The sequence below is a fragment of the Mesoplodon mirus genome (genome assembly GCF_964341445.2).
Source record: "Mesoplodon mirus genome assembly, chromosome: 2".
Lineage (NCBI taxonomy): Eukaryota > Metazoa > Chordata > Mammalia > Artiodactyla > Ziphiidae > Mesoplodon > Mesoplodon mirus.
In genome coordinates, this window is record NC_138977.1 from 190,207,492 (window position 1) to 190,231,778 (window position 24,287).

Genomic DNA, 24,287 nt, shown 5'->3' on the forward strand with positions numbered 1-24,287 from the left:
TTCGTTATTCAGTAGTGTATTGTTTAGTCTCCATGTGTTTGTATTTTTTACAGCTCTTTTCCTGTAATTGATATCTAGTCTCATAGCATTGTGGTCGGAAAAGATACTTGATACAATTTCAATTTTCTTAAATTTACCAAGGCTTGATTTGTGACCCAAGATATGATCTATCCTGCAGAATGTTCCATGAGCACTTGAGAAAAATGTGTATTCTGTTGTTTTTGGATGGAATGTCCTATAAATATCAATTAAGTCCATCTTGTTTAATGTATCATTTAAAGCTTGTGTTTCCTTATTTATTTTCATTTTGGATGATCTGTCCATTGGTGAAAGTGGGGTGTTAAAGTCCCCTACTATGATTGTGTTACTGTCGATTTCTCCTTTTATGGCTGTTAGTATTTGCCTTATGTATTGAGGTGCTCCTATGTTGGGTGCATAAATATTTACAATTGTTATATCTTCTTCTTGGATCGATCCCTTGATCATTAGGTAGTGTCCTTCTTTGTCTCTTCTAGTAGTCTTTATTTTAAAGTCTATTTTGTCTGATATGAGAATTGCTACTCCAGCTTTCTTTTGATTTCCATTTGCATGGAATATCTTTTTCCATCCCCTTACTTTCAGTCTGTATGTGTCTCTAGGTCTGAAGTGGGTCTCTTGTAGACAGCATATATATGGGTCTTGTTTTTGTATCCATTCAGCCAATCTGTATCTTTTGGTGGGAGCATTTAGTCCATTTACATTTAAGGTAATTATCGATATGTATGTTCCTATTCCCATTTTCTTAATTGTTTTGGGTTCGTTATTGTAGGTCTTTTACTTCTGTTGTGTTTCTTGCCTAGAGAAGTTCCTTTAGCATTTGTTGTAAAGCTGGTTTGGTGGTGCTGAACTCTCTCAGCTTTTGCTTGTCTGTAAAGGTTTTAGTTTCTCCATCAAATCTGAATGAGATCCTTGCTGGGTAGAGTAATCTTGGTTGCAGGTTTTTCTCCTTCATCACTTTAATTATGTCCTGCCACTCCCTTCTGGCTTGTAGAGTTTCTGCTGAGAGATCAGCTGTTATCCTGATGGGGATTCCCTTGTGTGTTATTTGTTGTTTTTGCCTTGCTGCTTTTAATATGATTTCTTTGTGTTTAATTTTTGACAGTTTGATTAATATGTGTCTTGGCGTATTTCTCCTTGGATTTATTCTGTATGGGACTCTCTGTGCCTCCTGGACTTGATTAACTATTTCCTCTCCCATATTAGGGAAGTTTTCAACTTTTTTTGAATTTTTGAATTTATTTTTTTTACAGCAAGTTCTTATTAGTCATCAATTTTATACACATAAGTGTATACATGTCAATCCCAATTGCCCAATTCAGCACACCACCATCCCCACGCCCTCGCGGCTTTCCCCACCTTGGTGTCCATACATTTGTTCTCTACATCTGTGTCTCAACTTCTGCCCTGTAAACTGGTTCATCTGTACCATTTTTCTAGGTTCCACATACATGGCATTAATATATGATATTTGTTTTTCTCTTTCTGACTTACTTCACTCTGTATGACACACTCTAGGTCCATCCACCTCAATAAATGACTGAATTTTGTTCCTTTTTATGGCTGAGTAATATTCCATTGTATATATGTACCACATCTTCTTTATCCATTCGTCTGTCAATGGGCATTTAGGTTGCTTCCATGACCTGGCTATTGTAAATAGTGCTGCAAAGAACATTGGGGTGCATGTGTCTTTTTGAATTATGGTTTTCTCTGGGTATAGGCCCAGTAGTGGGATTGCTGGATCATATGGTAATTCTATTTTTAGTTTTCTAAGGAACCTCCATACTGTTCTCCATAGTGGCTGCATCAATTTACATTCCCACCAGCAGTGCAAGAGGGTTCCCTTTTCTCCACACTCTCTCCAGCATTTGTTGTTTGTAGATTTCTGATGATGCCCATTCTAACTGGTGTGAGGTGATACCTCATTGTAGTTTTCATTTGCATTTCTCTAATAATTAGTGATGTTGAGCAGCTTTTCATGTGCTTCTTGACCATCTGTATGTCTTCTTTGGAGAAATGTCTATTTAGGTCTTCTGCCCATTTTGGGATTGGACTGTTTGTTTCTTTAATATTGATTTGCATGAGCTGTTTATATATTTTGGAGATTAATTCTTTGACAATTGATTCATTTGCAAATATTTTCTCCCATTCTAAGGGTTGTCTTTTCATCTTGTTTATGGTTTCCTTTGCTGTGCAAAAGCTTTTAAGTTTCATTAGGTACCATTTGTATATTTTTGTTTTTATTTCCATTACTCTAGGAGGTGGATCAAAAAAGATCTTGTTGTGATTTATGTCAAAGAATGTTGTTCCTATGTTTTCCTCTAAGAGTGTTTTTTTTTTTTTAAAAGAAGATGTTGGGGGTAGGAGTTTATTAATGAATTAATTTATTTTTGCTGTGTTGCGTCTTCATTTCTGTGCGAGGGCTTTCTCTAGTTGTGGCAAGCAGGGGCCACTCTTCATCGTGGTGCGTGGGCCTCTCACCATGGCGGCCTCTCTTGTTGCGGAGCACAGGCTCCAGACACGCAGGCTCAGTAGCTGTGGCTTACGGACCTAGTTGCTCTGCGGCATGTGGGATCCTCCCAGACCAGGGCTCAAACCCGTGTCCCTTGCATTACCAGGCAGATTCTCAACCACTGCGTCACCAGGGAAGCCCACCTCAAAGAGTTTTATAGTGTCTGGTCTTACATTTAGGTCTCTAATCCATTTTGAGTGTATTTTTGTGTATGGTGTTAGGGAGTGTCCTAAGTTCATTATTTTACATGTAGCTGTCCAGTTTTCCAGCACCACTTATTGAAGAGACTGTCTTTTCCCCATTGTATATCCTTGCCTCCTTTGTCATAGATTAGTTGACCATAGGTGTGTGGGTTTATCTCTGGGCTTTCTATCTTGTTCCATTGATCTATATTTCTGTTTTTGTGCCAGTACCATATTGTCTTGATTACTGTAGCTTTATAGTATAGTCTGAAGTCAGGGAGTCTGATTCCTCCAGCTACTTTTTTTTCCCTCAAAACTGCTTTGGCTATTCGGGGTCTTTTGTGTCTCCATACAAATTTTAAGATTTTTTGTTCTAGTTCCATAAAAAATGCAATTAGTAATTTGATAGTGATTGCATTGAATCTGTAGATTGCTTTGGGTAGTAGAGTCATTTTCACAATATTGATTCTTCCAATCCAAGAACATGGTATATCTCTCCATCTGTTGGTATCATCTTTGGTTTATTTCATCAGTGTGTTATAGTTTTCTGCATACAGGTTTTTTGTCTCCCTAGGTAGGTTTATTCCTAGGTATTTTATTCTTTTTGTTGCAATGGTAAATGGGTATGTTTCCTTAATTTCTCTTTCAGATTTTTCATCATTAGTGTATAGGAATGCAAGAGATTTCTGTGCATTAATTTTGTATCCTGCAACTTTACCAAATTCATTAATTAGTAGCTTTCTGGTGGCATCTTTAGGATACTCTATGTACAGTATCATGTCATCTGCAAACAGTGACAGTTTTACTTCTTCTTTTCCAAATTGGATTCCTTTTATTTCTTTTTCTTCTCTGATTGCCATGGCTAGGACTTCCAAAACTATGCTGAATAATAGTGGTGACAGTGGACATTCTTGTCTTGTTCCTGATCTTAGAGGAATTGCTTTCAGTTTTTCACCATTGAGAATGATGTTTGATGTGGGTTTGTTGTATATGGCCTTTATTATGTTGAGGTTAGTTCCCTCTATGCCCACTTTCTGGAGAGTTCTTATCATAAATCGGTGTTGAATTCTGTCAAAAGCTTTTTCTGCATCTATTGAGATGATCATATGGTTTTTCTTCTTCAATTTATTAATATGGTGTATCACATTGACTGATTTGCGTATATTGAAGAATCCTTGCATCCCTGGGATAAATCCCACTTGATCATGGTGTATGATCCTTTTAATGTGTTGTTAGATTCTGCTTGCTAGTATTCTGTTGAGGATTTTTGCATCTATATTCATCAGTGATATTGGTCTGTAAGTTTCTTTTTTTGTAGTATCTTTGTCCAGGTTTGGTATCAGGGTGATTGTGGCCTCATAGAATGAGTTTCGGAGTGTTCCTTCCTCTGTAAAATTTTGGAAGAGTTTGAGAAGGTTGGGTGTTAGCTCTTCTCTAAATGTTTGATAGAATTCACCTGTGAAGCCATCTGGTCCTGGACTTTTGTTTGTTGGAAGATTTTAAATTACAGTTTCAATTTCATTGCTTGTGATTGGTCTGTTCATATTTTCTATTTCTTCCTGGTTCAGTCTTAGAAGGTTATACCTTTCTAAGAATTTGTCCATTTCTTCCAGGTTGTCTATTTTATTGGCATAGAGTTGCTTGTAGTAGTCTCTAAGGATGCTTTTTATTTCTGCAGTGTCTGTTGTAACTTCTTTTTCATTTCTAATTTTATTGATTTAAGTCCTCTCCCTCTTTTTCTTGATGAGTCTTGCTAATGGCTTATCAATTTTGTTTATCTTCTCAAAGAAACAGCTTTTAGTTTTATTGATCTTTGCTAGTGTTTTCTTTGTTTCTATTTCATTTATTTCTGCTCTGATCTTTATGGTTTCTTTCCTTCTGGTAACTTTGGGTTTTGTTTGTTCTTCTTTCTCTAGTTCCTTTAGGTGTAATGTTACATTGTTTATTCGAGATTTTTCTTGAGGTAGGCTTGTATAGCTATAAACTTCCCTCTTAGAACTGCTTTTGCTGCATCCCATAGGTTTTGGATCGTTGTGTTTTCATTGTCATTTGTCTCTAGGTAGTTTTGATTTCCTTTGATTTCTTCAGTGATCTCTTGGTTATTTAGTAACGTATTGTTTAGCCTCGATGTGTTTGTGTTTTTTACGTTTTTTTCCCTGCAATTCATTTCTAATCTCATAGCATTGTGGTCAGAAAAGATGTTTGATATGATTTCAATTTTCTTAAACTTATTGATGCTTGATTTGTGACCCAAGATGTGATTTATCCTGGAGACTATTCCATGCACACTTGAGAAGAAAATGTAATCTGCTGTTTTTGGATGGAATGTCCCATAAATATCAATTAAATCTATCTGGTCTATTGTGTCATTTAAAGCTTCTGTTTCCTTATTTATTTTCACTTTGGATGATCTGTCCATTGGTGTAAGTGAGGTGTTAAATTACCCCACTATTATTGTGTTACTGTCCATTCCCTCTTTTATGGCTGTTAGAAGTTGCCTTACATATTGAGGTGCTCTTATGTTGGGTGCATATATATTTACAATTGTTATATCTTCTTCTTGGATTGATCCCCTGATCATTATGTAGTGTCCTTCCTTGTCTCTTGTAACATTCTTTATTTTAACGTGTATTTTATCTGATATGAGTATTGCTATTCCAGCTTTCTTTTGATTTCCATTTGCATGGAATATCTTTTTCCATCCTTTCACTTTTAGTCTGTATGTGTCCCTAGGTCTGAAGTGGGTCTCTTGTAGACAGCATATATATGGGTCTTGTTTTTTGTATCCATTCAGCAAGCCTGTTTCTTTTGGTTGGAGCATTTAATCCATTCACATTTAAGGTAATTATCGATATGTATGTTATATTACCATTTTCTTAATTGTTTTGGGTTTGGTTTTGTAGGTCCTTTTCTTCTCTTGTGTTTCCCACTTAGAGAAGTTCCTTTAGCCTTTGTTGTAGAGCTGGTTTGGTGGTGCTGAATTGTCTTAGCTTTTGCTTGTCTGTAAAGCTTTTGATTTCTCCATCGAATCTGAATGAGATCCTTGCCATGTAGAGTAATCTTGGTTGTAGGTTCTTCCCTTTCATCAGTTTAAGTATATCACGCCACTCCCTTCTGGCTTGTAGAGTTTCTGCTGAGAAATCAGCTGTTAACTTTATGGGAGTTCCCTTGTATGTTATTTGTCATTTTGCCCTTGCTGCTTTCAGTAATTTTTCTTTGTCTTTAATTTTTGCCAGTTTGATTTCTATGTGTCTTGACGTGATTCTCCTTGGGTTTATCCTGTGTGGGACTTGCTGCGCTTCCTGGACTTGGGTGGCTCTTTCCTTTCCCATGATAGGGATGTTTCGACTATAATCTCTTCAAATATTTTCTCTGGTCCTTTCTCTCTCTCTTCTCCTTCTGCGACCCCTATAATGCGAATGTTGTTGCGGTTAATGTTGTCCCAGATGTCTCTTAGGCTGTCTTCATATCTTTCATTCTTTTTTCTTTATTCTGTTCTGAAGCAGGGAATTCCACCATTCTGTCTTCCAGGTCACTTATCCGTTCTTCTGCCTCAGTTATTCTACTATTGATTCCTTCTAGTGTAGTTTTCATTTCAGTTATTGTATTGTTCATCTCTGTTTGTTTGTTCTTTAATTATTCTAGGTGTTTGTTGTTTAATTCTTCTAGGTCTTTGTTAAACTTTTCTTGCATCTTCTTGATCTTTGCCTCCATTCTTTTTCTGAGGTCCTGGATCATCTTCACTATCATTATTCTGAATTCTTTTTCTGGAACGTTGCCTATCTCCACTTCATTTAGTTGTTTTTCTGGGGTTTTATCTTGTTCCTTTATCTGGTAGATAGCCCTCTGCATTTTCATCTTGTCTATCTTTCTGCAAATGTGGTTTTTGTTCCACAGGCTGCAGGATTGTAGTTCTTCTTGCTTCTGCTGTCTGCTAGTGTTGGAGGGTCTCCTACAGAGGTGGGGGGTGGGTGTGGCTCACTGTGGGGACAAGGACACTGGCAGCAGAATTTCTGGGATGTACTCCGTGGCGTAAGCCCTCCCAGAGTCTGTCATGATACATTATTATTGATACAGTATTGATACATTATCAACTAATACATTATTGTTGATACATTATTATTAACTAATTGATACATTATTAACTAATATCTGTACTTTATTCATATTGATACCTTATTATTAACTAATGTCTGTAGTTTATTATTAACTAATGTCTGATTGATACATCACTATTAACTAATGTTTGTACTTTATTCAGATTTCCTTAGTTTTTAATCTAATGTCCCTTTTCTTGTTCCAGAACCCCATCTAGGATACCACTTTACATTTAGTCATGATGTGTCTTTAGGCAACTCTTGACTGTGACAATTTCTTATATTTTTCTTGTTTTTAATGACATTGACTGTTTTGCTGAGTAATGGTCACTTATTCTGTAAAATGCTCCCCTACTGAAATTTTTCTGGCGTTTTTTTCATGTTTAAGCTGAGGTTTTAGATTTTGGGGAGAAAGACCACAGAGGCAAAGAGCCCTTTTCATTCCATCATACCAAGGGTATATGCTATCCATAGTACTTATCACTGTTGTTATTGAACTTGACCATCTGTTTTAGGTAAAGTTTGTCAAGTTTCTCCATTATAAGGTTACTTCCTCCCAACCTTTCCACACTACATTCTTTGGAAGAAAGTCATTATGCTTGGCACAAACTTGAAGAGTAGAGAGCTATGTTTTACCTCTTTGAGGGTAGAGTATGTACATAAATTATTTGGAATTCTTCTCTGTGGAGATTTGTCTCTTCTCCTTCAATACTTATTTAATTACTTATTTATATCAGTATGGATTCATAGATATTTTATACTTTGTGTTATAATCCAATAACACTTTATTTTGTTGCTCAAAGTATTGTAGCTTTGGCCATTGGGAGTTTTTTCAGTTGGCTCCTGTGTCACTTCTATATACCCGCCATCCTCTTTTTTGAAAAAAAAAAAAAAAAAAACAGGTCCTTACTTTCTGATACAAGATGTTCTAAGCTCATTTTGAGTATTTCCTGCCCACTCCTATAATTAGCCATTTCTCCAAAGAGCCCTGGTTCCTTCTATTAGAGAACAATTTTAGGAACCAGATTCTGGGTGCTAGGTGTGCTCCTTTCTATTGGCGTGTTGTGACTTCTAAGTCCTCTCAGTTGAAAGTGCAAGGAAATAAACATGTGTATAATAACCTTTGTATATACACATATCTAAATATTTCTATATGTAACCATCTGTATATTTAAGCTAAACATGAGTTCATACTGATGCCTCCAACTCATCTACTACCACATAGATAATTGTAGCCTCTTCCCCTTGTTTATCTGTAAACTCCCACTCTTAACTGTGAGAATATGGTTCTCACCACCTGCCATTCATTTACTTAACAGTTCAATTCTAAAATACATGTACAGAAGTATTAGAATTGTTAACCCATATCTTCAAGTTTTTCCCCTTTTTTTATGCCATTGACTGGTTGAAGAAACCAAGATATATTTTTTCAGCCTTTACCCTAATAATGCAGTATGTGAAATTCCACTTAAAGATTAAATTAGTCTGATTCTTGTTCATCAAGGTCACTGACTTACATATCCACCATCTAATCTCTCCATGCTTTACACTGGAAAATTTACTCTGCCTTTTTCCCTAACCTTAAACAGTTTTACCCATCTAGACATAACAAAAAGGCAAAATAGAAGTTTCTTTAAAATTATTAAATAAATCAGAGAATTAAGGTGGAGATTTTCAGAATAATGACACTCTCTGCCACTAAGTTACATCATAATTTTTAAAAAAATAGGTCAAATGTGGGGGGACAGTCATAACTTGCCTGTTTTCCTCTCTAGGGTTGAGTCAAGCCAGGTCCTTCTTTAATTTTCTCATGATTATGCTGAAGTGGTTGGAGAGATGAGCTAGTATTTCATTTCTCACTACCTTTCTTATTGTTTTCCTTTTGTATCAAAGGAAGGGTGGTGGTGCTGGGACACTATCAAACAGATCTGGTCCCAATATACTGAGCTTTAGAGATTTAATAAACATATGAGTCATTGGAATTATCCCTATGATTTTATCCTGAACAACAAGTTTTTAATTTTTTTAAGTCACTGTAGTTTTATGTTAAAAATAAACCATAAGGTTAAAGAGTTATAGAAGGAATGGTCTACAGTTAAGCATTATCTTTATTTTGAAGGATTATAGACACTGCATTTTTTGCTAGGTTTAGAAATCACATGCCTACAATGAATATGTTTTACATGCCAACCTTTATGCATTCTCATATTTGTGGAAGAAAAAGATTGTGTGAATTTCCTGAGCCAGGGTCCTAGCCTTCACTCAAAACATTTCCCTTCCCACTTCTCTCCATCTATTAAATCTCACCCATTCTTCAGAATCCAGTTCACTCCACCCTCCTCCAGGAAGCTTTTCTAATTATCTCTGACTACTGACCACTCCCTTCTGGATATCCCATAGCTGTAATTGTCTATCGTATTAAACACTTGGTGTTTAATTAAGTTAATAAAATTATGATTTCGCATAGTTCTATTTCAGGATGAAAAAGTCAAGTCTTAGGGTATGATTTAAATCCCTAAGGAAGGGAATGGTGTTATATTTTCTGTACTTCTCCATAGCACCGGATATCTTGCTAATCCCACAGGAAGCACTGATACCAACAGATCAATACCTGTAATAGTTCAGTTGGGTTTGATGGAATGGAATTCAGACAAAACAATGCTTTAAAAAGTTTGGGAACTTCAAAGAGCCTGTGGCAAGCCAGAGAGTCCTTCCTGGGAGATGGCTAATAAAAGACCAAGAATTTGTTTGCTAATGGTCCCACTAGCTATGGGTGAGCTAAATGTCCTTCTGTCAATTCTACTCCTAACCCACTCTCACAATTTTATTTCAATTATTTCTGCTTACTTCCTTCTGATAATCGATTCTTTTTTTTTTTTTGCGGTACGCGGGCCTCTCACTGTTGTGGCCTCTCCCGTTGCGGAGCACAGGCTCCGGACGCGCAGGCTCAGCAGCCATGGCTCACAGGCCCAGCCGCTCTGCGGCATGTGGGATCCCCCCGGACCGGGGCACAAACCCGTGTTCCCTGCATCGGCAGGCGGACTCTCAACCACTGCGCCACCAGGGAAACCCTGACAATCGATTCTTAAATGGTACTTTGTCTGGCAACATGGGAGTAGAAGAGATGGAATATACACATTTTTTTCAAAGGAGAATAGATTTGGACAAAAAAAAAATTTAAAGTTATATCTAGACAGGTAAGAAAATAAATGTTTCCAGAGAGAGAGAAAACTGAGATTCTTTTTTTTTTTTTTTTTCCTGCTAGTATTTCAAAGAGATCCTACCCTTTGGAAACTATAAAAGAAAGAAAGAAAAAAAATCCCAAGTTAAAACTGCCAGTAATTAAAAGAACCACTCTGCAAAAAAATCAATGGAGAAAAACTAGCTGATTTTTGGGTCAATTTTACTTTGCACTCTGCTTCTTAGTTAGAATGTATTTCTGTTTATTGGTTATGCTTATAAAGATAAACTAAGATACACTTTTTTAATAGCATGATCTTTTCTGTAAATTTTAGCTTTGACCAAGGACCAGGTTTGATTCTCAGACAAAATCTGAGGGGCTTAGGATATATTGGTTGGGCTACTTTTCAAGTCCCCTGTCCTCCACGATCTGGAGTGGGTATTTGTCATTTTGTGCCTGTCCTACATCCATTCTCTCTTCCTTATATCGACTGTGATCACCCTTAGGGAATTACTCCTGCCTTATTGTTACTATCCTGTGGGAGAGAGGAGTATAGTAATCTAGCTGACTGCCTTCTGCTTTGGGTGGCAGAAGGGCCAGATTCTCTTTCTCCCTTTGTCAACAGAGATGGGGAATCAGCACATAAATCAGACTTGGTACAAAGAGCTGCTCTCTTCCAAGAGATGAAATTTTGATCCAGTAGTGCAAGAAAGAAAGAAACACTTGGCTATAAATCATCGCACTGCAAGTCAATGTGATAGTTTCTATTACAAGACAGATTCATACTTCCAGCTTCTAAGGATTTCATGTTTCTTTTGATTCTAATTCATTCCCAAGCCTGGTCTCCTAACCTGCTGTTGATTCTATCAACGTTTTCAATACATTCCTTTTTGCTTATTAATTCGGTTGATTTTTGTTTCTGCAATCAAGAAACTTGTTTAGGATCCTTTATACATCTTCCCTCTTGACAAATATCTTGCTTTTCACTGGAGCCCAGTACACTGGAGTCTGCAGGTAATGAGAGGTAATGTATAATTCCCTGCAAAGGAGGCCAGTCCCTTCTGCTAAATCTCACCAGGGAGTCTCTGTTTCCTTCTCACACTGGAAGCCTGTTTAAAAATGGGTTCCAATATTACTTGAAACTCATGCTTAAAAATTCATTCTCAAACCATCTCTCAATGAATCAAAAATGTTCCACATCATTAACTGCTCACCAGAAAGCTAAGTGTTTGAGGAATGGGCCATAATTCTCAAGGTTAAAAAAAGGCACATTTAAATGTCTCTTTGACCACAAAATAAAGAATGCTGATGGCACTTTACTGCAAGGCCTTCTCCACAACTCCATAATCCTGGAGCACAAGGTCAACTTGATTCTTTTAATTATTAAGACTGGTGCTCAGAGATTGAAATTTGACCTTTTAATTTGACAATCTTCCATTCACCATTGCCGTGTATATCATGAACAATGTTATTGGAATAATTCCATAAACCACACATTTCTATATCTCTGCTTATATTTCATCTGAAAGCAAAGTGATTTTTGTCATGAGGTTAATTTCCATGTTATTGTGGCAGAAGCAATTCAGCGTAGTGGTTAAGCATACAGACTGCAGCTGGATCAACAGAAAAACCATTTAAACTATAGTTTGAAAGACAGGTAGAATCTGGACATGGACATAAAACAATGGGAGTAAGGGGGTGAAGTGGGCTTCCCAAGTAGAGGAAACAGCATCAGCAAAGCATAGAAGAAAAAAAAAATAACATCGGGTATCACCAAGTACTTAATACGTGCCCAGCTCTGTTCTAAATGCTCTATATACATTCATTCATGTTTTTTATCCCAACAATGCTATGCCGTAGTAGCCATTATTATCACCATTTTACAGATGAGGAAACTGAGACAAAGAGGGTTCAAGTAATTTGCCCACAACCACACAGGGAGGGGCTGGAAAAACCAGGATTCATAGCCAGTCAGCCAGGCTTCACAGTCTGTATTCTTGAACTGGCCCTATGCAGTACTGCCAATTGTAACGTCACTAGAGTATAGGGTATGTTAAGGGGATGATAAGGAATCAGGTTGGAAACGTCTTGTTGGTCCAAACTGCAGAAGACTGTGCATATCCTGATAAGGAGTATGAACAATATTCTGAACTCATTAGCAGGTCATTAAGGTTTTTGAGCAGTGGATGAGATGATTATAGAGTTATCCTTTAAGAAGAATCTGGCAGTGGTAAAGAGGATGAATTGAAGGGCGACTAAGCATATGAATACGAGTTAGGTGGCTATTCTCATAGCTAAGGCAAGGGCTGAGTTTGAATTACACAAATTTTTCAAAGTAAGAATCAGTTTAGGGTAACAAACTCTGAGGCCTTCCAACATTCCAGGCATGGGAATCACAAAGATGAATTTTGCCTATGTAGCTTAGTTAACCCCCATAAAACCCTGTACATGTTAGGTCCACAATACAAAGTTTGTTAAATGAATGGTTATACACATATTAGGGGCAACTCTGAAGAGCATGACTAAGTGTGGTCAAAAGCCAGAGGCAATGAGAAGGAGGAATTCATAGATAATATTCACTCCTGAAACCACTTGGGTCATTGCCTGCTATATTTATTGGGTTAAGAGTGCATTGTACAACTATATATTTCTGATGGGGAAAAAAGTCACTTGATAAGCATATTTAATTAAATCTTATGAGAATCCTAGAGTCCAGAATAAAATCTGTGGGCAAAGAAATTTTATAATGTATTATGGTGGCAAAACACTTGAATTTGAAGTAGATATGCAGCTGGTCTCATTTTATACATCTAAACCCTCAGTGTCACAAATTTGCCTATATTCTATAATATTCAAGGCTCCATTCCCTAATAATTGCATATACACATATATAATTTTAAGAAAAGGAATCATGCCTCTCTGTCTCCAAATGCTGTAGCACTTGAAAATTTAAACAATTACAAATAGAATTAAGCAGTATTTACAGGGCCCTACTCAGTATCTGTCTATTATCCCGCATATTTTAAGACAGAAATTTGTTTTTTTTTAAATCTCACCATACTATCTCCATGCTTATTCTCTCGTAGTGAGGTTACTGCTATTACCAGTGAATGCTCTGAAATAATAAAATATAATACATTGTACAGTACATACTATAAAGGAACTGAATGTTCTGTATTTGTTATTTAATACAGTTTCTCTTTCTAATATCAGAATAAGATAGAATGAAAACAAGTAATACTTAATAGACTTTCCTCCTTTTACAATTCAGAGTCATAGAGAGGTTAACAGTGTAATTATCTAGAAAATGAAAGTAAGAATAGGATTTTATCATATATAGAATCATGAAGGGCCATGATCTGTCATGGCCTGCTATGCTCATTTGAAATAAAGGTTCTAAATGTACCAAATTATTTCCTGATATTTCTATATTCTAATTCAGCATCACAAACATTTTTTCAATATCTTAAATATGAAAAAAAAGTGTAACCCAAAAAATATCTTCCTATACAACGTTTGCCAAACATCCACTATATGCTGGAAATAGATTTACTTCTTTTTTTTTTTTTTTTTTGCCGTAAGCGGGCCTCTCACTGTTGTGGCCTTTCCCGTTGCGGAGCACCAGCTCCGGACGCGCAGGCTCAGAGGCCATGGCTCAGGGGCCCAGCTGCTCCGTGGCATGTGGGATCTTCCCGGACTGGGGCACGAACCCGTGTCCCCTGCATCGGCAGGCGGACTCTCAACCACTATGCCACCAGGGAAGCCCAGATTTACTTCTTGAACTAATCTTTCCTTGGTTAGTTCCATCAGCTACATAATCTTCTCTATAATCAATATACATTCAGTCTCTCACTTTCTGTAGCCCCTAAACACAGATTTCTATGAAACATGAATCCAGTGGAACTAGGAACTTGAGACTAAACAAAGTAAAGTTCCTCTGCTTACTGCCTAATTCCAGTTAAGCCCTCCTTGATTTAGTTTAGATTCTGGGCATGTGGCCCAGGACTTAATTTCATGGTTATACCAAATCATGGGCACTATCAGCAGTGTCCTCTTCAATTCAGATTTACACACTTGCACAGAGTCTAGCAAGTAACCCAAGAAGGAAGGAAAAATGCAGAACTTCTAAACTGTGCTGAAATAATTTCCTTACTAATGATTGAAAAGCTTACTCAAATCCCTTGATTGTTTTGTTTTTACTAAGTAAACGTGCACCCAATAAGAGAGTATTTACGCACACGATTGGCTTTCTCAGGCTTAAAATGTGTGGAGAAATTTAGAACAGTAAACAGAGATGAGAATACAATATAATGAAAAGTTTAAAAATCAAAGAATTTGAGATTATCCAAATCTTAGTAAAAGGAATAAGGAGGTGAGTTACTAACTTTTAAATATATGAAAAGTATGAAGAGCATGTCTGCCAACTTTCCATTTTACCAGGTATAACCAAAATAGGTTTAAATTCAGAGAGGCGACACAAGGAAACTTTCTGATTTTAAAGTAGTAGCAGCTTCAGTTTTTAAGCAGATTTTTAAGCTGAAGTGAGCTGTGTTTTTTATTTCCTTAAAGATAGTTAAGAATAAGATAAAATAGAAGTGTTGATCTTGCATAGAGATGGTTTGACTCTTAAATATTATAACTTCAATAGAAGTATTTTCAATTTGTGGAACATAAAAAAATTTAGTAGGTATTACACATTCTTGTTAAACTTGTGTCCATTTCCAAAAGATGATCAAACACGACAAAACATTTGCAATCCATATAGCTAAACTGTATTTTTGTGAATTTTAGGTGACTTAGAACTTTGTTATTTAAAGGCTTACAGGGCATAAGCAGCATCAGCAAGCCCGGGAGCTTGTTAGAAATACAAATTATGAGACTCCACCCTTGACCTACAGCATCAGAATATTTACTGCAACAAGAAACTTTGTTGATTCTTATGTACACTCAAGCTTGGGAAGTGTTGAATTAGAAGGTCCAATGGAGTGGGTCAACTAAATCTTTCATATTCAATTCTGTTGGAATCTGTCACTACTGTACTTTGAAAATATTCAAGATCCAATTGTTCATTTGTACTCAGTTTGTAAGGAATTGATGTTGATAATATCTTTGTGGCTTTCAAAGCATAGGTTCCTCAAACCAAAAAAGGGTTTAGCTGCCATTCATTACTACTTATTTTCCTATTAAAGAGCTTATGGAATTAATTTGAGACACTTTAGAAGGTGATACTATTAGAACAATTATAACAACTATACCAAAATACACTGACCTTTACAGAATATTCTAGGCTCAGTCAGCAATACGTAGTTACAAAAGTCTAAATAGAACCGGTTTGCAGGGCAGAAGTTGAGACACAGATGTAGAGAACAAATGTATGGACACCAAGGGGGAAAAGCAGTGGGGGGCTGGTGGTGGTGGTGGGATGAATTGGTCGATTGGGATTGACATGTATACACTGATGTGTATAAAATGGATAACTAATAGGAGCCTGCTGTATAAAAAAATAAATAAAATAAAATTCAAAAATTAAAAAAAAAAGAGTCTAAATGGAACCTTTGTATGAGAGCTAATAGGTCTTTGTGATTAGATTTTGTAACACACACTTTCAGTAATCAATTGTTGTATTCACCAGTATTCATTAATTTTTTTTTTACTTTTTTCAACTTTGAGCAATAATTAAAGTATACTAAAATGCACATAAAGTGTATAATTTAATTTGTCTTGACACATATATACACCTGTTACTATCCATTTTAAATTAAATATTTTATTTAATATAAGCAAATATAATAGTAACTCTGTGACATACACATTACTAAGAGTTCCATTCAAGTTTCATCAATGTGCCAAGGCTAAAATCATGTACTATTTATGATCAGACTGCTTAAGCAAAGATTACTATATAATCTTGGTTTAAATATGAAGGGAAAAATCTATGGCCAGGCTTTAGCTTAAGCATTAATACTTAAATGGCCTCCATATGGGTTCATCTAGGTGAGAGCCATTTGGACTAAAACACTGATACTATATTGTCTATTATAGTGTCATTTAAATTGTGAATTTAATCGTGTAGTAGCTTTAGAATTTCTAATTTTATGCAGTTTTTGTGTAATAGTGTGATTATAAGATACTATGGACATTAAAATTATTTTTTACATTAATTATCGTGGAGTAGTATACTGAAATTACCAAGGCAGAAATATATATATCTTATTTATCAGAGATAATTTGGATTAAATCACTATATAACTCTAATTAATTAGTTTTACACATGAAAAATTGGGTCTGAATTTTGGTAGGCAATTCTGATTTAAAATTAATTAAAATTTAAAAAGATAACCATTGGGGCTGTTAATCAATAGTAGAATCAACAGTTTTTATCCTGTAGTGAATATTATTTGCTCACCCAGCCTTGATTTTTCTTGTCCTCCTCCCTGACAATGATTTTGTTTAGGTGTCTGTTCCTCGTCCTACCACCCGGTTGCTCCAGAGGAAGCTGGCCCCTCAACATGATTAGTCTGTGAGCTATTTATTCCATTTCGCTTACCAATGACTGGTTAAAAAATGGGGCCAGTGAGATGAAAAGTGCTTCACTAAGAACTTGTGGGAAAGTTCTTCCTAACTATTTCCCAGAGTATCTGGTAAGGACTCTCCCTCTTCCTCTGGATTCTGTTGCCCACAGATGTGAAACTTGTTTATTCAGCTATCAATTTGAGGATGGAAGAGGGCAGAGCCAACAGGATCCAATGGGAACAAAGCTGGAGCCACTGATGGTCAGCCTGAGGCTGCTCTACCTCTGAATTTTCAATTATGAGACAATTTCCTCACTTTTTTAAAAGTACGTTTGAATAAGATTTTGCTTCGTTTGCATCAAAAATCACTTAACCAGCAAAAATAATTTCCTTAACCAAAAAGTATAAACATCATTTTATTTATTTATTTTTATAAATTTATTTATTTATTTATTTTTGGCTGCATTGGGTCTTTGTTGCTGTGCACGGGCTTTCTCTAGTTGTGGCGAGCAGGGGCTACTCTTCCTTTTGGTGCTCAGGCTTCTCATTATGGTGTCTTCTCTTATTGCAGAGCACAGGCTCTAGGTGCGCGGGCTTCAGTAGCTGTGGCACATGGCCTCAGTAGTTGTGGCTCATGGGCTCTAGAGTGCAGGCTCAGTAGTTGTGGCACACAGGCATGTGAGGTCTTCACGGACCAGGGCTCGAACCTGTGTGCCCTGCGTTGGCAGGTGGATTCTTAACCACTGCGCCACCAGGAAGCCCACAAACATCATTTAATTGGTGCTATTTAAAATCAGAATACTTGTGTTAAATAGCAAAAGAACAGTAATAGTGTACTGTCTATTATAGTTCAGTTTGTTAAGGTTTTTTTTTTTTCCTATTAAGCCTAAAGACTTTCTTCCTAAAAGAAGATAGCTCTTGAAATCACATCATTACTAACAGCAGGGACTCAATCCTTGTTAAATATAGATGAATTTAAAACCAATTATAATATCTGATCTAGAAATCGCTCCTCAAAACAAAAGAATTTAATTCAAGTATTTATTGACCACATTGATTAAAAGCTTTACAGCACACGAAGTTGTTAGTGGTGTTGCTAACTATGTTCTCTACTCTTCAAAATTTTACTATTTATTAGAAGTAAAACCTGTAAAAATGTTGTACCACATAGGAAAGAGGTATAAGAGTTCCAAGGGGATCCAGAGAAGAGAGAAATCACTCCCATTTTGAGGAGTAGTAAGAACATCAAGGAAGACTTCCCAGAGGAGGTGACGTATGAGCTAGGATAGAAAGAGTGTTCCTATAGGTAACAAAAAGAGAGAAGGGCATTCTAGGACAGGCAAAGTCAGTATGTAGGACAAAGAGGTAAGGGAGCACAAGCTATGCTGGGGAGGATTGAGTCCCCTGGTCTTGCTGGAGCAGAGTGTGTACGGAAAGGAAGAGTGGAAGATGGCCTAAAAAGGGAGGCTACTGTCAGAATATGAAGGACTTTGAATGCCATGCTTGAGGGTATGAAATTCTTCAGGTATGAAATGAGATGGAAAACCAAGGCAGGTTTCCAAGGAGTCAGTAGTATGACTAATACACACTATTGACATTTTGGGCTGCATTATTCTTTGTTTTGGGGGCCGTCCTATGCATTGTGGGATGTTTAGCTGCATCCCTGGCTTCTACTCATTAGATTCCAGTAACACCTCCTGCTCCTGCCTGAGCTGTGACAACCAAAAATGTCTCCAGACATTGTCAAATGTCCTGGGGGGCAAAATTGCTCCACTGTGAGATTAAGGAGAGATTCCCGTGTCAAGGTCACAGGCACCAGTGGCTATATAGTAGACACTGGGTAAGCTCAGCTGAACTATAACTAATTAATGGAAATTGGGACAATTAGAAGTAGGGTGGGGGCAATATCTCAGATAATAATGAGAGCAGTAGCAATGGAAATAGAAAGAGCCAATAAGGATCTATATAGTGTTAGCTACATTACTATTTTCCAAAGTATTCCTAAACTTATTTGATCATGGAAATCTATATAATGCTCATCAATATCCCACTGAACACATTTTAGAAAATTCTGTGTATAAGACTGAATTTAAATTTTAAATGAATCATTTTCTACATGTACTCCTATGTTCATAGCAGCACTATTTACAAGAGCCAGGACATGGAAACAACCTAAATGTTCATTGACAGATGAATGGATAAAGACAATGTGGTGTGTGTGCATATATATATATATATATATATATATATATATACACACATGTCTATATATATTATATATATATACACACACATATACACAGACACAATGGAATATTACTCTGCCATAAAAAATAATGAAATAATTTTTTTAAAAAAGAATGAAATAATGCCACTTGTAGCAACATGGATGGACCTAGAGATTATCATACTAGGTGAAGTAAGTCAAAAAGAGAAAGACAAATACCATATGATATCACTTATATGTGGAATCTAAACTATGACACAAATGAACTTATCTACAGAACAGAAACAAACTCACAGATATAGAGAAGAGACTTGTGGTTTCCAAGGGGGAAGGGCATGGGGGAGAGGAGGATTGAGAGTTTGGGATTAGCAGATGCAAACTATTATATGCAAGATGGATAAACAACAAGGTCCTACTGTACAGCACAGGGAACTATATTCAATATCCTGTGATAAACCATAATGGAAAAGAATATGAAAAAGAATATATATATATATATATATGTATAACTGAATCACTGCTGTACAGCAGAAATTAACACAACATTGTAAATCAACTATACTTCAATAAAATTTTTAAAAATCTCATAAAATTAATCACTTTCAACTGCAATCCATTAAAAAACAATGAGGAAAAGGTAATATTTTGATAGTCAGCAGCACATTCTTTAATACCCTTAGATCTGAGTGTAATGTGTATTCATTGATTTTATCATTGGTAATTACATCTATCGGTGGGAAGACAATTTTTTTTTTTTTTTTTTGGTTCCAGCTTGCAGGGAACTATACTATTCTTGGTATATGTGGGACAGAATAATACTACGACATGGACTCTTGTCATAGAGCTCACAACAGGGATGCTACTTGCTGGTGGGTAAAATTCCCATCTTCTAGGAGTTGTTGGTCCATTCCAGCTTCAAAGAAGAAACAGGCTTTGAACCACATTCTGAGAGATGAACAGTATTAGACCTGGAGGAGAGGGGCTGTTAGATACTGACTCCAAGGTCAACTGAAGGCACATGAGACCCATGCAGACTCACAGACCCCACACTCAGAAGTGTCGTGTGCTTGGTTTAATGTTCTACTATTGTCTTTAAGGTCTTAACTGGGGAAAAAGGGACCCATGGTTTCACTTTGCACTGGGCCCGACAAGTCATAGAGCCAATTCTGCCTCATCACCTCTTCTGCTGGTTGTGAGCAGACACTTCTTACACACGGTTTACCTTCCTCGACACCAGAATTCTTCAGCCCTCCTTTGAAGGTGTACTAGTTTACTGTTAATTTACTTACAGAATTCTAGGGCAGGAAGAAATATTTTACTGATCTGTGGGGAAACAAATTAAGCAAGCATGTTTCTTAGCAACTAAAAAGTTCACCTTATACTAGAATGATTATAAACATACTTTGGGGATCACCCTTAAGGGGAAAAAGAGTTGAAAACCGTTATTCTTAATTTAAATAAGGTCAGTTGTAGAAAGAAGGCATTCAAAGTGTTTAATATACTAACAATAAATGTACTATCTAGTGATTATTTCTTCTCTTTGAAATAGGAATGAATCATTACAGCTTCCTTTTGCTGCACACACAATGCAAGTGAATTACTGGCTTGAAAGAAGAAAGTAGCAGTTCCTATTTTCTAAGGCTGTTGTCTCAGAAACTTGAAATCTGCATTTTGAATTCTAGCCCATAAGGACAAAAATTTAGGGAGCTGGTAATTATCATCAATTGATATATTGATGAATTAGGACTTCTATACTGTAGGCATTCTTTTTATTTTTTTTAAACATCTTTATTGGAGTATAATTGCTTTATAATGGTGTGGTAGTTTCTGCTGTATAACAAAGTGAATCAGCTATACATATACATATATCCCCATATCTCCTCCCTCTTGCATCTCCCTCCCTCCCACCCTCCCTATCCCACCCCCTAGGTGGTCACAAAGCACTGAGCTGATCTCCCTGTGCTATGCGGATGCGGATGTTAATCTTATGGGGATTCCCTTGTATGTTATTTGTTGTTTTTCCCTTGCTGCTTTTAATATTTTTTCTTTGTATTTAATTTTTGCCAGTTTGATTTCTATGTGTCTCGGCATGTTTCCCCTTGAGTTTTGCCTGTATGGGACTCTCTGTGCTTCCTGGACTTGGGTGACTATTTCCTTTCCCATGTTAGGGAAGTTTTCGACTATAATCTCTTCAAATATTTTCTCTGGTCCTTTCTCTCTCTCTTCTCCTTCTGGGACCCCTATAATGTAAATGTTGTTGCATTTAATGTTGTTCCAGAGGTCTCTTAGGCTGTCTTCATTTCCTTTCATTCTTTTTTCTTTATTCTGTTCTGCAGCAGTGAATTCCACCATTCTGTCTTGCAGGTCAGTTATCCATTCTTCTGCCTCAGTTATTCTGCTATTGATTCCTTCTAGTGTAGTTTTCATTTCAGTTTGTTCTTTAATTCTTCTAGGTCTATGTTAAACATTTCTTGCATCTTCTCTATCTTTGCCGCCAATCTTTTTCCAAAAGGATCATGAGAGATTACTACAAGTAACTCTATGCCAATAAAATGGGGGATTATTCCGCTATTGATTCCTTCTAGTGTAGTTTTCATTTCAGTTATTGTGTTGTTCATCTCTGTTTGTTTGTTATTTAATTGTTCTAGGTCTGTGTTAAACAGTTCTTGCATCTTCTTGATCTTTGCCTCCATTCTTTTTCCGAAGTCCTGGATCACCTTCACTATCATTATTCTGAATTCTTTTTCTAAAAGGTTGCCTATCTCCACTTCATTTAGTTGTTTTTCTAGAGTTTTATCTTGTTCCTTCATCTGGGACATAGCCCTCTGCCTTTTCATCTTGTCTATCTTTCGGTGAATGTGGTTTTTATTCCACAGGCTGCAGGATTGTAGTTCTTGCTTCTGCTGTCTGCCCTCTGGTGGATGAGGCTATCTATGTTTGCAAGTATTTTGTTGAGGATTTTTGCAACTATGTTCAGTGATATTGGCCTGTAGTTTTCTTTCTTTGTGACATCTTTGTCTTGTTTTGGTATCAGGGTGATGTTGGCCTCATAGAATGAGTTTGGGAGTGCTCCTCCCTCTGCTATATTTTGGAAGAGTTTGAGCAGGATAGGTGTTATCTCTTCTCTAAACGTTTGATAGAATTTGCCTGTGATGCCATCTGGTCCTGGGCTTTAGCTTGTTGGAAGATTTTCAATTACAGTCTCAATTTCAGTGCTTGTGATTGGTCTGTTTATATTTTCTATTTGTTCCTGGTTCAGTCTTGGAAGGTTGCATTTTTCTAAGAATTTGTCCGTTTCTTCCAGGTCCCCCATTTTATTGGCATAGAGTTACCTGTAGTAATCTCTCACGATCCTTTGTATTTCTGCAGTGTCAGTTGTTACTTCTCCTTTTTCAGTTCTAATTCTATTGATTTGAGTCTTCTCCCTTTTTTTCTTGATGTGTCTGGCTAATGTTTTATCAATTTTGTTTATCTTCTCAGAGAACCAGCTTTTAGTGTTATTGATCTTTGCTATCATTTCCTTCATTTCTTTTTCATTTATTTCTGATCTGATCTCTATGATTTCTTTCCTTCTGCTAACTTTGGAGTATTTTTGTTCTTCTTTCTCTGATTGCTTTAGGTGTAAGGTTAGGTCGTTTATTTGAGATGTTTCCTGTTTCTTGAGGTAGGATTGTATTGCTATAAACTTCTCTCTTAGAACTCCTTTTGCTTCATTGCATAGGTTTTGGGTCATTGTGTATTCACTGTCATTTGTTTCTAGGTATTTTTTGATTTCCTCTTTGATTTCTTCAGTGATATCTTGGTTATTTAGTAGTGTATTGTTTAGCCTCCATGTGTTTGTATTTTTTACAGATTTTTTCCTGTAATTGATATCTAGTCTCATAGCGTTGTGGTTGGAAAAGATACTTGGTCCGATTTCAATTTTTTTACATTTACCAGGGCTTGATTTGTGACCCAAGATATGATCTATCCTGGAGAATGTTCCATGAGCACTTGAGAAGAAAGTGTATTCTGTTGCTTTTGGATGGAATGTCCTATAAATATCAATTAAGTCTATCTTGTTTAATGTATCATTTAAAACTTGTTTCCTTATTTATTTTCATTTTGGATGATCTGTCCATTGGTGAAAGTAGGGTGTTAAAGTCTCCTATTACTATTGTGTTACTGTTGATTTCCACTTTTATGGCTGTTAGCATTTGCCTTATGTATTGCCTTATGTATTGCTCCTATGTTGGGTGCATAAACATTTACAATTGTTATATCTTGGATTGATCCCTTGAACATTATGTAGTGTCCTTCTCTGTCTCTTGTAATAGCCTTTATTTTAAAGTCTATTTTGTCTGATATGAGAATTGCTACTCCAGCTTTCTTTTGATTTAAATTTGCATGGAATATCTTTTTCCATCCCCTCACTTTCAGTCTGTATGTGTCCCTAGGTCTGAAGTGGTCTCTGGTAGACAGCATATATATGGGCCTTGTTTATTTTTTTTTGCGGTACGCAGGCCTCTCACTGTTGTGGCCTCTCCTGTTGTGGAGCACAGGCTCCGGACATGCAGGCTTAGCGGCCATGGCTCACAGGCCTAGCTGCTCCGTGGCATGTGGGATCTTCCTGGACTGGAGCATGAACCCGTGTCCCCTGCATCGGCAGGCGGACTCTCAACAACTGCGCCACCAGGGAAGCCCACAGGTCTTGTTTTTTATCCATTCAGCCAGTCTATGTCTTTTGGTTGGAGCATTTAATCCATTTACATTTAAGGTAGTTATGGATATGTATGTTCCCATTACCATTTTCTTAATTGTTTTGGGTTTGTTATTGTAGGTCTTTTCTTTCTCTTGTGTTTCCTGCCTAGAAAAGCTCCTTTAGCGTTTGCTGTAAAGCTGGTTTGGTGGTGTTGAATTCTCTTAGCTTTTGCTTGTCTGTAAAGCTTTTAATTTCTCTGTCGAATCTGAATGAGATCCTTGCTGGGTACAGTAATCTTGCTGTAGTTTCTTCCCTTTCATCACTTTAAATATGTCCTGTCACTCCCTTCTAGCTTGCAGAGTGTCTGCTGAAAAATCAGCTGTTAATCTTATGGGGATTCCCTTGTATGTTATTTGTTGTTTTTCCCTTGCTACTTTTAATATTTTTTCTTTGTATTTAATTTTTGATAGTTTGATTAATATATGTCTTGGCATGTTTCTCCTTGGATTTATCCTGTATGGGACTCTCTCGGCTTCCTGGACTTGACTATTTCCTTTCCCATATTAGGGAAGTTTTCAACTATAATCTCTTCAAATATTTTCTCAGTCCCTTTCTTTTTCTCTTCTTCTTCTGGTACCCCTGTAAGTCGAATGTTGGTGTGTTTAATGTTGTCTCAGAGGTCTCTGAGACCATCCTCAATTCTTTTCATTCTTTTTTCTTTATTCTGCTCTGCAGTAGTTATTTCCACTATTTTATCTTTCAGGTCACTTATCCGTTCTTCTGCCTCAGTTATTCTGCTATTGATTCCTTCTAGAGAATTTTAAATTTCATTTATATGTTGTTTATCATTGTTTGT

General features: G+C 36.6%; 1 protein-coding gene across 2 annotated transcripts in view; it reads right to left on the reverse strand.

Moving 5' to 3' along the window:
* PRKG1 (protein kinase cGMP-dependent 1) overlaps positions 1-24,287 on the reverse strand; it is a 1,245,509-nt gene that overhangs the window by 564,909 nt on the left and 656,313 nt on the right. The window lies entirely within an intron of this gene.